General features: G+C 36.6%; 1 protein-coding gene across 3 annotated transcripts in view; it reads left to right on the top strand.

Annotated features, from left to right (window-relative positions):
• Positions 1-15,411, top strand: part of LOC119519835 (lysosome-associated membrane glycoprotein 1-like) — a 171,655-nt gene that overhangs the window by 75,401 nt on the left and 80,843 nt on the right. The window lies entirely within an intron of this gene.

Genomic DNA, 15,411 nt, shown 5'->3' on the forward strand with positions numbered 1-15,411 from the left:
ATGTGGGAAATCCTTCTATGTACATGATAAACTTAGGCAACATGAGAAAACTCACACTGGGGAGAAACCATAAGTTGGCCATCCATGTGGGAAATCCTTCCATCTTCATGGAAAACTTAGGCAACATGAGAGAACTCACACTGGGAGAAACTATTAGTCTGCCATCTATGTGGGAAATCCTTCCATTTATGTGGTAAACTTAGGTGACATGAAAGAACTCACAGTGACAAGATACTATACACCTGCCATGTATGTGGGAAATGCTTCACTGATAGTCTCAGATGACATAAGGTAATTAACACTGGGGAGAAAATATTTCTCCCATCTAAGTAGGAAAACTTTTAGACATTATTCTGCTATTGGACATCAGAGAACTCATTAAATATGTTTGCTTATGGAAGAGTCTTCAGCCACAGCTCTAACACTTAAAATAAAAGAATTCACACAGGAGTCTAATAAATAACTTTCAATGTAATAAATGGATAAATGCTTTTATTTGCAATCTATCTTTTTTTTTTTTTTTACTTTTTTTATTTATTTATTTATTTTTTTTTAGAATTTTTTTTTAAATCATCATTTTATTGAGATATATTCACATACCACGCAGTCATACAAAACAAATTGTACTTTCGATTGTTTACAGTACCATTACATAGTTGTACATTCATCACCTAAATCAATCCCTGACACCTTCATTAGCACACACACAAAAATAACAAGAATAATAATTAGAGTGAAAAAGAGCAATTGAAGTAAAAAAGAACACTGGGTACCTTTGTCTGTTTGTTTCCTTCCCCTACTTTTCTACACATCCATCCATAAACTAGACAAAGTGGAGTTTGGTCCTTATGGCTTTCCCAATCCCATTGTCACCCCTCATAAGCTACATTTTTATACAACTGTCTTCGAGATTCATGGGTTCTGGGTTGTAGTTTAATAGTTTCAGGTATCCACCACCAGCTACCCCAATTCTTTAGAACCTAAAAAAGGTTGTCTAAAGTGTGCGTAAGAGTGCCCACCAGAGTGATCTCTCGGCTCGTTTTGGAATCTCTCTGCCACTGAAGCTTATTTCATTTCCTTTCACATCCCCCCTTTGGTCAAGGAAATGAAATAAGTTGCAATCTATCTTTAAATAACATGATTTTACTATTCTAGGATGAACTCAAAGTCTGTAATTACCTATAATAAATTTCAGCTTAGCTCCATCCTTCAGTATACAAGTATAGCTCAGAGTAGAAATAACTCCTAAACCATAAAAACAGACAGAAATATCCTTACTAGGAGAATATTCTAGGAGAACAAGTTATAATATTTGATGGAGTGGCTACTCAATGAAAAAATGTGAGAAATTCTTTACTTACAAAGCAATGTGTAGAATACATGTGAAGTTTCACATTGTATAATACATTCGATGTATATGTAGAATGAAGAAAAGTCTGGTGTTTTCAATTTACCCATCAATGTTAAATTTCTCATACTGAGGAAATGTCAACACTAAAATCAAGGTGAAAAATTGTTCAGCTGGAGTTCACACCATGAATATCAGACTTGGAAAAATAACAATCAAGAATGCTTTACAACAAAATTCAGACATGAATTCAGAGTTTTCCCTTTTGACATATTAATGAAAAATTAATTAAAATGTAGGCTTGTGAGGTGATCTGGAGCTGCTGAATGCAGACTTTTGTAATGAGTTGTAGGCAGGGAAATCAGAGTTCTTTCCAACAGATTAGTACATGTACATATTTATGAGGTAAAACCTGTGGCTGAAAATTCTAATTTAGAACTTCTGTTTTTTCATACAACTGTAAACATAATTATGATGACTAGGTTAAATCAGAAAATATGTTTAAATGTTAACTGACAAATGTAATTCTTATATACTGTTAACAAGTATGTACAGAGAAATAATGAACAGAACATAGATAAATAAACAGATAACTTGGGAGTCATTTCTGGTGATACAGACATTTTCCCTTTTAAATGTTTTTACTGGTCTTTCAACTTAATATGGAAGTAAAGTTAAATTTTAGAATAATATTAAAGTCCTGGGGTATTTGGGGACATTGGAATGGAAAATCCCCACAATCCTGATCAGGCATTTGCTTATGCCATGCATTAAAAATGTGTTGCCATTATCTATCTCCAGGAGGGTGGCTCAGGCAGTGACAATGATGAGACACTTTCTAAGGGGGCTGAGGTGATGGGTGTTTGGGCAGTTCTGGAGATGACTTGCCCCATGACATTTCCCAGCCATGGGCTCTGTTCTGGTTTGCCAATGCTGCCAGAATGCAAAATACCAGAAATGGATTGGCTCTTATAAAGTGGGTTCATTTGGTTACAAAGTTACTGTTTTGAGGCCATAATCATGTCCAAGCTAAGGCATCAACAATAGGGTACCTTCACTGAAGGATGGCCAATGGCATCCCAAAAATCTCTGTTAGCTGGGAAGGCATATGGCTGGCATCTGTTGTTCCCAGGTTGTGTTTCAAAGTGGTGTTCTCCAAATAGCAGCATCCTCTTTGACAGCTGTATTTAAAATGTCTGTAAGCTGCAGCAGAAAGCTCCTGTATGAGCTCTTATAAAGGGCTCTAGTAAATTAATCAAGGCCCATTCTGCATGGGCATGGCCACATCTCCATGGAAATTGTCTAATCAGTTATCATCCACAGTTGATTGGGTCACATATCATAGGAAACAATCTAATCCAAAGCTTCCAACCTCATCAATACTAATATATCCAACCCCCACCAGATTGCATCAAAGACATGGCATTTTTGGCAACATAATACATTGAAACCAGCACAGGCTCCAAGAATAACTCCATATCTCTGAACTCCAGAGATACACAGGGCTGCACCAGATACCAAGAGCTGAACCCATGATGGTGGCCAACTGGGTTTTGAGGAACACCAGCCCAAGCATGTTGCACATATGCAGTGGCTGTTGTGGCTACCACCTGGGCAGTCCCTGCAATCCCCTCAGCTGCCTGCAATGCTTCTGCAGGGAGTGCTTCTTTCTCTCCCTGTGCCTGGAAAACAGCAGGAGCTTATGCACATCAGCCACCCAGAGTGAAGCCAGCCTTTCCACCTGCCTGCTGCTTGAAGTCTGGTCACCAGTTCACCAGTATGGCTTTGAAGAGACTGTGGCTAGAAATATGGACTCTAAAGATAGCTCTGTTGTGGACTTGAACAGAAATTTTGAATGGAAGAAAGGCTATCCTTGATTTAAAGTGGCAGAGAGTTCTGTAAAAGGAGTCCTGCTTTTGGATGGAAGGCGGAATTTGAAAATGATGAGCTTGGATACTTAGCTGAAGAGATTTCAAAACTAAGAGTTGAAAATGCAGCCTGACTTCCCCTTGCAGCTTATAGTAAAATGTGAGAGGAAAGGGATATGCTCAGAATTGAAGTCTTGGGTACAAAGAAGCAAGAAATCAATGGACTGTAAAACTCTGGGCTACCAGGAAGTGATATACCAGAGGATAGTGCCCCATGTGAGGATTTAACCATACATGGAAACTGACTGCCATTTCAGTACAAGCCAGGATTGGAGATGGTGTTTCCAAGAAAGGATTTGTGGAAAGTCTGATTTTCTGATGGTTTTGACCCCTGTATTCTTACACCAAGCAAACAGTTGTTTGCAATTTCTGTATAAATGTAACCACTGTCAGTTTGGGCTGGAGGGAATGGAGGAGAAAAAAAATGGAGGAAAAATTTCTTCAAAGACAGAACCATGGAAATTGAGATCTGAAGTCAAGAAATCTCTGGGAAGGAGAGAAGAGCAACTAAAACATGTGGAAAGGGTGAGTTTGCCCTGGAGTCAAGAGTGTGGGCCTTCTACCTCAATGCTCAGAAAGAGTGCTGCTGCCTGAGGCCTCAGAGAGATTGGAGCACACTTCCTGGTGATTGTGGTGAGCCTGTTTAGATAGGGTTGAGCATGTTCCCTGGAGATGGAAGAGAGTTGGGTGCCACCCTGCTGCTTGTGGAAGGTGGGGCTGAGAAGGATGTGGTTTCCCCAGTGCATGGATATGGTGGAGCTCTCTCCCTAGCATTTGGAGAAAAAAGGGCTGCCATATAAGACTTTGGAAATTGTTGGGCTCCTGCTTTCACAAGCCCCAAGGATAAAACATCATTTGATAAATGAATCTCAGAATTTGAAATCTAATGAAGCATGCCCTGTGTGTTTTAGGAATTGTTTTGGTACTGTGAACCCTGTTTTCCTTTCAGTTTCTCCTTATGGCAATGGGAATGTTTATCCTATGACAGTCCCTCCTTTGTATATTGGAAGCAGATAACTTATAGGTTTCACAGGTCCACATCCAGAGAAGAAAGAATTTAGTTTTAGCACAAGACCACATCTGTGACTGATTTTGATGGGGTCTTCTACTTACCTATTCTTACTGAATGGATTTCAGCTTTTGTGGTATTGTGATGGCATGAATGTATTTTGTATTTGGAAAGAATAGGTCGTTTGGGGATTGGGTGGAATGTGCCAGTTTGGATATATTTTGTCCCCTCAAAAGCCATATCCTTTAATGCAACCTTCTGGGAGCAGATGTATTAGTGTTGGTTAGCTTGGAAACTTTTGATTGTGTTTCCATGGAGATATGACTCAATCAACTGATTAAATTTTTTCCATGGATATATGGACCCTTCCATTCAGGGCTGGTCTAGATTTAATCACTGACATCCTAAAAAAGAAATCACAAATAGAATGAGCTCAGAGCAGCAGAGAGGGATATTTTGAAGAGAAGCTAAAAACTAAGAGCTGACACTGACACTTAGAGATATTTGGAGATGCAGACAGATGGATATTTAGTTACCAGATGAAGCCCAGAGTTTTCCCTGGGATATGCTAACATGGAACTCCCAGACACTTAGAAAGAAATGTCCTGGCAGAAAGAACCAAGGATGCACAGGAGCTGAGAGAGAAGCTAGAACAGAACCTGGGATCAAAAGTTGCCATCCACCTACCTTCCCAGCTAATGGAGGTTTTCTGGAAGCCATCAGCCATCTTTCATCAACTGTTAATGTCTTAATTTGGACACTTTTATGTCTTTAGGACTGTAACTGTGTAACAAAAGAAAACCACCTTTATGAAAGACAATCTATTTCTGGTATTTTGCATAATGGCAGCATTAGCAATCCAGAACAAGATGAATCACAATTTATTTTAAAAATGAAACTGCCCTTCATCTCATATATAAAATATACCTTTCTGGCTTCTCTTAAAAATTCATTCACAATGTTTTAATGAAAGATTCTTCATTGCTTTAAATTGATTGAACTTGAGTATTTCTTATATCTCCACCATTTTACTGTAAAATACTTTTTAAGTTCACACAATGTGTTATTGAATGAAGACCAACCTAGATGCAATATATGGCATATTGGAAATCCTGAGGAAAAGACTCCTAGAAACATCTCCAAACCATTAATTTAACATTTTTAAAATATTTCAAAATTTTTATTTTGAAATATTATAAAATTCTAAAAATTAGATGCTTTGTGGGAATTCACCTGATTGATTTCTGCATATTATACTTTTATTTGTACTATGTATATTTTTAATTTTTACTCATTTTATTACTATCAATATGCATTTTTATATTTGGAAGTAAAAAGTAGCTAAGTTTGATGACCTTATCTGAAAATGTGATGGACTGATCTATGGATTAGGTGATTCATGCATTCATTAATTTCACCACAATGTACCTTCACAGGCCTATAAAATAAGAATAACAGCTCCTGGCATCGTTCCTTTCTACTTATGAAATTTGATATTATTTGTGGGAATCAGTAATTATTTAATAACATTGTGAAGTTGAAAAAGACAAAATGTATTGAGTCTTCTGTGTTGTGTAAAATATTATGTTTTACCATACAAGCTGAACATAATTCAGAATGTGAATAAGCTGAGACATGAAAAGATTGTTTTATGTATATGTGTAAACATATGCATTGCTGGTAAATCTGTGAATAATAAATAGATGTTGATTCACAGCAAATTCCTCATTAATGTTCTTTATGAGTAAAACTATAAGTTGTGAAATTTTAACCTGTATTTGAAGCCCCTTCACTTCTGGGTCCCTAGGCCAAATTCTTAATAAACCCTCATGAACAGCACATATTCTGCTGGACTTGCTTAAACTATTTTCCTTGATGACTTGGAAATGTGGAATAGACCTTTCCAGATCTGCTTATCCTTCCATCCTCAACTTCTGTAAAGGAATGTTAATGAGGCCCCACACTTCACATTCTGATTTTATTGTTCCATTTTTCTTGTGATCCATATGACCATTTATTACAGAGAAACTCTGACTACTGCCAGAAAGCAGTTACTTTCAGACTGACCAGCTTGCAAGACTATAAATTCTCTCATTTTACCCTCCTTGAGGGACTTTAGTTCAGGACAATTTTAAAGTGTTCACTAAGAAGTTTTGTTTTCCTTGTTGTTTCTGTTTTATGCCAATCTGTTTACTGAATGTTTAATGATAGCATCATATGAATAATTTGGTTAAAAATGACCACTTCAATATTTAAAATAGATCTAACTTAGTAAAACTGGTTCCACACTGTAGGTAGTCACCTCAGGAAGATTTTCTTAACATTTTCTATGTATCAGACTATCCTTTCAAGCCAATTATCAAACTACTACTGTCATATTATAGAAATACAGCAGGCTTTGATTGTTTGAATACAGAATAAAAACTTTTCTTATGTTGCACTCATGAGTCAATGTTAAGTCTAGCTTTAATGTTTGTGTGACAGTACAGCAGTTAAGATGTCATTCCATCATGGGAAGATATGTTTTATGCCACAACTTTGCCATTCACTTGCTTCATAGTCCTGAGAAAGTTTTGAATGTCTTTGATATATGACTTCCTTACATAGAAAATTTGTAATAATAAGCTCCTTATGAGTTAAAAATTTAGAAAGTACTCCAAGTAGAGCCAGTTCTCAAAATGGTGCTGTTCTAGTTTGCCAAGGCTGCTGGAATGCAAAACACCAGAAATGGATCAACTTTTATAATGGGGGTTTATTTGGTTACAAAGTTACAGTCTTAGGCCATAAGTTGTCCAAGGTAAGTCATCAACAATCAGGTACCTTCACGGGAGGATGGCCAATGGTATCTGGAAAACCTCTGTTAGCTGGGAAAGGCACACAGCTGGCATCTGCTCCAAAGTTCTGGTTTCAAAATGGTTTTCTCCCAGGATGTTTCTCTCTAGGCTGCAGTTCCTCAAAAATGTCACTTTCAGTTGCTCTTGGGGTCTTTGTCTTCTCTTAGCTTCTCTGGAGCAAAAGTCTGCTTTCAATGGACATCTTCAAACTGTTTCTCATCTGCAGCTACTTGCTCAGCTTCTGTGCATTCTTCAAAGTCTCCCTCTTGGCTGTACTAGCTTGCTCCTTCTGTCTGATCTTATATAGTGCTCCGGTAATTTAATTCAGAACCACCCTGACTGGGTGGGCCAACACTTCCATGGAAATTATCCAGAGTCATCACCCACGATTGGGTAGGGCCCATCTCCATGGAAACACTCAAAGGAATACAATCTAATTAACACTGATGGATCTGCCCATACAAGATTACATCAAAGATAATGACATTTGGGGGGACATAATACATTCAAATTGGCACAGTTATCTATGTTGAGGAAAAATAAATCAGTAGGAAAAAAGCAATCACAGACAAAAGAAATTATGTGATATCTTCAGCACTTACATTTCTTCCATCTTAAACCCATAGTACTATTATTTTTAAACACACAAAAAGATGTAAGAAGAAAATCCAGGGCTCTGCATTTGATAATGGTATTTTCTTTTAAGAAGATTATGACATTATAAAGTGTTCTGAAATGATTTGTATACAGATTTTAAAACTTAGATCATTTCTTTACTTGTAGATTGCCAAGTGGCAGGAGGATCTCTGCACAGCAAAGTTTTCCAGGGTTAACTAGAATACTGCACAGGTGTTCCTATCCCAGAAAAAGAAAATATTTATTTTAATGCATAGGTAAAGAATGCATTTTCAGTATAAAGAATTATTGGTATAATTTTCCATTTATATTTTTAATCCACACATCCACATAAAACTTAGTATACTCAAAGTTAAGTCAATATTTCAAAATATTTAGGGGTGAATTATGCACAGAAAGGGCTAGAAGCTATGTGTATGAATTGCAGAAAAATGCTTATACTTTCTTTCAAAACATGCTATGAGAAATCCCAAGAATTACAGCTGAAGTATAAGGGCTCATGTATATATCTTATTTTCATGACAGGGATTCACTTATTTATTTGTACCACCTGAATATGTAGCACAGAGGTTAGCAAAGAGAAGATAATAGGCAAATATTTGTGGTATTATTAATTAAATAGTAATGACAATAAAATATGCAATTTTTTAAGATAAATGAAGCCAAACAAAATTAAATGTAGTAAAATATTTAAATTAGTATTCATATTGAAACTTTGGGCAGCAAGAGGAGGCCCCCAGTTTTGCTGGCATCAGTTTCACTAGGCACTATAATCCAATCACTCTGAACTTTCATTAACAATCATCAATTCTGCTTAAAACTGCTGAGACTGAGATTTTCAATTCAATGAATAATAGACAATACATTGGCTTAGTCTCATTGTGTAAGTAAATCCCTATCAGTATTTTCTATTGCAATTTTATTAAAAAATAGAACAGGAGAGAGTTGGAGTGATTCATGGAGGGGGTAAAGAGGAGGAAAAGACAACAGTAACATCAAACACAAGTTAATATTGTCTTCTCTTACACTGGAGAGGAAAGACAGGGTTTCTGGTAAGGATCCAGTCATGTTTCAGGTGCAGGCAAGGGTGAGTGGGAACCTGAGATGATTAAGACCATGGCAGTAATCATTCTGTTTTATAACCAGGCCATTTTTTTCAGTTTTAGTTTAAAATGTAGGGAAGAAATGACACCAGAGAAACCCTCCTGGTATATAAACCTTGACATAAAAATAGAGCACTGTTGTAATTTCAAATAGCTAATTGCCTTGAGATGGCTCTAGGAAAGCAAAATATCTTCCATGACTCTTAGAAATTCCAACTACATTTCTGTCATTGATTTCTAGTTTAATTCAGCTATGCTCAGACAACATAGTCCTTATGATTTTAACTAGAGCATGTTGATTTTTGGCTTAGTAAATGGACAATTTTGATATATGCCAAAAATGTACTTGGAAAAATTATATACCCAGAGAATAATAATCTGTGTGTCCTATTTAAGACAAGTTAGCCCATTGTGTTATTCAAGTGTTGTGTATAATAATTACATTTTATTCATATCTCCAACTATGATATTGGAATTTTAAAAATTCTCCTTTTTGATATTTCATTTCTTGCAGTATGTTTGCAGTTATGTCATAAGTGCATACAAATTTATAATTGTTAAATCTTCCTACTAAATCAACTTCCTTATCATGAAGAAAAATCTCTCTTTATATGGAGCCATACTTCCTAAATCTGGTCTACATTTTTTTACTAAAATTCAGCCATATAGCTTTAATGACTTTTTTTTTGGGGGGGGGGGGGCTTGTTTTGCATTACATATTTTGCCATCTTGTTTAAAATTTTATTTTTGATGTATATCTTTCTGCTTATTTTCAGTATTATTACTTATCAAGAGCTTATACTTGGGTATTTTACCTTTTCATTCCAATTGACAAATTTTGTGTTATAATTGGTTCATTCAGTTCATTTAAATTTTTTTAATTCAGTTTTATTGAAATATATTCACATACCATGCAATCATCCTTGGAATACAATCAACCATTCACAGTATGATCATATAGTTATGCATTCATCACCACAATCTATTTCTGAACATTTTCCTTACATAAGAAGGAATCAGAATCAGAATAAAAAATAAAAGTAAAAAAAGAACATCCAAACCATCCCCATCCCACCCTATTTCTCATTTAGTTTGTATCCCCATTTTTCTGCTCATCCATCCATACACTAGATAAAGGGAGTGTGATCCACAAGATTTTCACAGTCACACTGTCACCCCTTGTAATCTACATTATTATATAATCATCTTCAGGAGTCCAGACTACTGGGTTGGAGTTTGGTAGTTTCAGGTATTTACTTCTAGCAATTCCAATACATTAAAGCCTAAGAGGTGTTATCTGTATAGCACATAAGAATGTCCACCAGAGTGACCTCTTGACTCCATTTGAAATCTCTCAGCCACTGAAACTATTTCATCTCATTTTGCATCCCCATTTTGGTCAAGAAGATATTCTCAATCCCATGATGCTGGGTCCAGATTCATCCCCAAGAGTCATATCCTGCACTGCCAGGGAGATTTACACCCCTGGGAGATGGGTCCCACATGGGGGAGGGCAGTGAGTGCACCTGCCAAGGTGGCTCAGATAGAAAGAGAGAAGGCCACATCTGAGCAATAAAGAGGTACTCAGGGAGAGACTTTCAGGCACAATTATATGCAAGTTTAGCCTCTCCTTTGCAGTAACTAGGTTCCTAAGGGCAAGTCTCATGATTGAGGGCTTGGCACATCAAATTACCAGTCCTAATTTTTGTGACAACTTCAACACCAGTCCAGGTGAGGAGATCCAACACTTCTGCACCTTGCCCCAGCTCCTTGGGGAGGTGGGTGGAGGCTGTGAATATATTTTTTATTCTCTGCCCAAATTACTTTGGGATGTGTCACTATTTCACTCTGACCTTTACTAACCTACCGAATCTCACTTCCTATTCAAAGTTCCATGTAATTGTGGTGTTTGAACAAACCGACTGTAGAGTTATACTGTTTAGAAAATATAATCCTGCACCAAATAGACTTCTCTTCCCTTGGTCTCGCATGGAAGTTGAAGTTTTACAACACAGTCAGTTTTGACCTTTACCCTTTGGCCTGGTTTGCCCTACTCTTAACCAGATCTGCTTCATTCATATCACTAATTGAAGTCTGGGCTCTTTTTCAGCTTTTTTTTTTTTTTAACAGTGGCTGTATGCACTAATACTGACATTCATATCTGCTGAGCTCTAGCTCTGAGTTTCAGGTGTCCCAGAGATACACATTGTTCTAGAGACCAATGAGGTTATACACTAAGGGATCAGCATCTCAAAGTTTAGAGATAGGCATTACAATTCAGGAATAGAGTTGACTGCTGTAAGAGCTTACAATCTAGGGACTATTACAATAATCATGTCTACATTAGGCTATATTCTAAGATTCAATTCTGAGTTTACACATAGTAGTTAGTCCATATTGGTGAGACATTAGAGTGTTTGCCTTTATTTCTGGCATACTTCACTCAAATACTGTGTACAGCATTCATTCACCTCATTGTGTGTCTCACACCTTCACTCCTTATAGTTGCTCAATATTCCATTGTATGCATATGCCATAGTTCACCATTCTGTTCCTTAGTCTATGTACCCTAAGTTCACCTTCACCCATTGCAAATCATAATTACTGTCTCCAAGAACAACAGTTTGCAAATGTTCATTCATATCTCTGCTCTCAGATCTTCAAACGACATACCCCATAATGAGGTTGCAGGACCCTATGGTCCTCACCTACTTAACTTTTTGTTGAACAACCACACTGACCTTCAGAAAGGCTGCAGCATTCCACCTGCTCATCAACAGTAGATAGGTACATCCTTCTCACCATGTTTTCTCCAATACTTTCTCAGTTCATTTAAATTTAATGTCATTAGTAGCACATGTTGAATTTCTGACTACTCTCATGCTTTGGTTTGCTATTTGTCCCATCATTTCTGTGTCCAATATTCTTCTATTGAGTTGATAAAGTGTATTTTTCCTTTTATACCATCTAGTAGATTTTCAATTATAAAATCTTATCTCAATAATTTCAGATATTATCCTAGAGATTTCAAAATTGATCTTCAACTTATTATATTGTATCTTAATTCCATCATTAGGTGACAGATCACTCATATGAACAATTGTCTAAATAAATATCTGGGTATTGTTCCACATGGCCCTGGATTTATTTATTTATTTAGTTATTTGTTAATTGGGAGAGAAATAAAGTTAACTTTGTTAAGGTTGTTTATTACATCATTTTATAATTTTAAATTTCTATTTTTATTTATGCTTAATGGACAAATATATAAGTACTAAAGTATATGTATTTAATTTGCAACTCAATATGCATAGACACACATATATATATATGCAGTCCCAATTTTTATTGGATTTTACTGATAAAGGTGGCATGATTTTAAACTTGGATACTACTGCTCTATAAAGGGAAAAAGCAAATGGTAACAAAATTTGGTTGAAAGTTACCCATTCCCAATTTTAGTGTTACTTACTTTTTTTTTGTTTATCAAGATTGTTCACATACCATACAATTATCCAAAGATCCAAGGTGTACAATCATTTGCTCATGGTACCATCATACAGCTGGGCCCATCAGCACTATTAATTTTTTTTTTCAATTTTTAGAACCTTTTCATTGCTCCAGAAAAGATATAAAGACAAAAAAAGGAAACTCAAATCCTCCCATATCCCTATCCACTTCCCCTCCACTATTGATTCATAGTTTTGGTATAGTACATTTGTTACTGTTGATGAAAGAGTGTTAAAATACTACTAACAGTAGTATATAGTTTGCAATAGGTATATATTTTTTCCTTATTTATTTTTTACTGATGTCTTGCATTCTTGCATTTATTCTTTGTCTTCTTATACTTCATTCCCTGACTTTCCCCTTTATCCTTTTTTTAATCTTCATTTTACTGAGATATATTCACATACCATGCAGTCATACAAAACAAATCGTAAATTCGATTGTTCACAGTACCATTACATAGTTGTACATTCATCACCAAAATCAATCCCTGACACCTTCATTACCACACACCCAAAAATAACAACAATAATAATTAAAGTGAAAAAGAGCAATTGAAGTAAAAAAGAACACTGGGTAACTTTGTCTGTTTGTTTCTTTCTTTCCCTTATTTTTCTACTCATCCATCCATAAACTAGACAAAGTGGAGTGTGGTCTTTATGGCTTTCCCAATCCCATTGTCACCCCTCATAAGCTACATTTTTATACAATTGCCTTCAAGATTCATGGGTTCTGGGTTGTAGTTTGATAGTTTCAGGTATCCACCACCAGCTACCCCAATTCTTTAGAACCTAAAAAGGGTTGTCTAAATTGTGCATAAGAGTGCCCAACAGAGTGACCTCTTGGCTCATTTGGAATCTCTCTGCCACTGAAGCTAATTTCATTTCCTTTCACATCCCCCTTTTGGTCAAGAAGATGTTCTCCGTCCCATGATTCCAGGTCTACATTCCTCCCTGGGAGCCATATTCCACGTTGCCAGGGAGATTCACTCCCCTGGGTGTCTCATCCCATGTAGGGGGGAGGGCACTGATTTCACCTTTCAAGTTGGCTTAGCTAGAGAGAGAGGGCCACATCTGAGCAACAAAGAGGCATTCGGGAGGAGGCTGTTAGGCACAATTATACGGAGGCCTAGCCTCTCCTTTGCAGCAACCGTCTTCCCAAGGGTAAAACCAATGGTAAAGGGCTCAACCCATCAAACCACCAGTCCCCTATGTCTGTGGTCATGTTAGCAACCATCGAAGTGGGGTAGGCCAATACCCCTGCATTCTCCACAGGCTCCTCAGGGGGGCTCTACATAATTTTGTCCTTGTTTTTTTTTTTTTTTTTTTTTTTAACTTTTTTCCCTTTTTAAAATCAACTATATGAAAAAAACATTAAAAAAAATACATTAAAAGAACATTTCAAAGAGACCATAACAAGGGAGTAAGAAAAAGACAACTAACCTAAGATAACTGCTTTACTTCCAACATGTTCCTACTTTACCCCAAGAAAGTTACCTAATATAGCAACATTTCTGTGAACTTGTTCCTACTATATCCATCAGAAATTAACAGACCATAGTCATTCCTGGGCATACCAAGAACATTAAATAGCTTATCTCTTCTTCTTGGATTACTGTCACCCCTTCCTTAATTGCTTATAAACCATTTGTTTTACATTTTTCAAAGCTCACATTAGTGGTAGCATATAATCTTTCTCTTTTTGTGCCTGGCTTATTTTGCTCAGCATTATGTCTTCAAGGTTCATCCATGTTGTCATATGTTTCACGAGATCGTTCCTTCTTACTGCCGTGTAGTATTCCATCGTGTGTATATACCACATTTTATTTATCCACTCATCTGTTGAAGGACATTTGGGTTGTTTCCATCTCTTGGTAATTGTGAATAATGCTGCTATGAACATTGGCGTGCAGATATCTGTTCGTGTCACTGCTTTCCGATCTTCCGGGTACATACCGAGAAGTGCAATCGCTGGATCGAATGGTAACTCTATATCTAGTTTTCTAAGGAACTGCCAGACTGACTTCCAGAGTGGCTGAACCATTATACAGTCCCACCAACAATGAATAAGAGTTCCAATTTCTCCACATCCCCTCCAGCATTTGTACTTTCCTGTTTGTTTAATGGCAGCCAATCTAATCGGTGTTAGATGGTATCTCATTGTGGTCTTAATTGGCATCTCTCTAATAGCTAGTGAAGCTGAATCTTTTTTCATGTGTTTCTTGGCCATTTGTATTTCCTCTTCAGAGAAATGTCTTTTCATATCTTTTGCCCATTATATAATTGGCCTGTCTGTACTATGGTCATTGAGTTGTAGGATTTCTTTATATATGCAAGATATCAGTCTTTCTCAGATACATGGCTTCCAAAAATTTTTTCCCATTGAGTTGGCTGCATCTTTACCTTTTTGAGAAACTCCTTTGAGGTGCAGAAACTTCTAAGCTTGAGGAGTTCCCATTTATCAATTTTTTTCTTTTCTTGCTTGTGCTTTGGGTGTAAAGTCTAGGAAGTGGCCACCTAATACAAGGTCTTGAAGATGTTTTCCTACGTTATCTCCTAGGAGTTTTATGGTACTTACTTTTATATTGAGATCTTTGTTCCATTTTGAGTTAATTTTTGTGTAGGGTGTGAGGTAGGGATCCTCTTTCATTCTTTTGGATATGGATATCCAACCCTCCCAGCCCCATTTGTTCAAAAGACCATTATGACTCAGTTCAGTGACTTTGGGAGCCTTATCAAAGATCAGTAGGCCATAGATCCGAGGCTCTATCTCTGAATTCTCAATTCAATTCCATTGATCTATATGTCTATCTTTGTGCCAGTACCATGCTGTTTTGGCAACTGTGGCTTTATAATAAGCTTCAAAGTCAGGGAGGGTAAGTCCTCCCACTTCGTTTTTCTTTTTTAGAGTGTCTTCAGCAATTCAAGGCATCTTCCCTTTACAAATAAATTTGATAACTAGCTTTTCCAAGTCTGCAAAGTAGGTTGTTGGAATTTTGATTGGGATTGCATTGAATCTGTAGATGAGTTTGGGTAGAATTGAT

The sequence above is a fragment of the Choloepus didactylus genome, chromosome 24 (genome assembly GCF_015220235.1).
Source record: "Choloepus didactylus isolate mChoDid1 chromosome 24, mChoDid1.pri, whole genome shotgun sequence".
In the NCBI taxonomy this organism is placed as follows: Eukaryota; Metazoa; Chordata; class Mammalia; order Pilosa; family Megalonychidae; genus Choloepus; species Choloepus didactylus.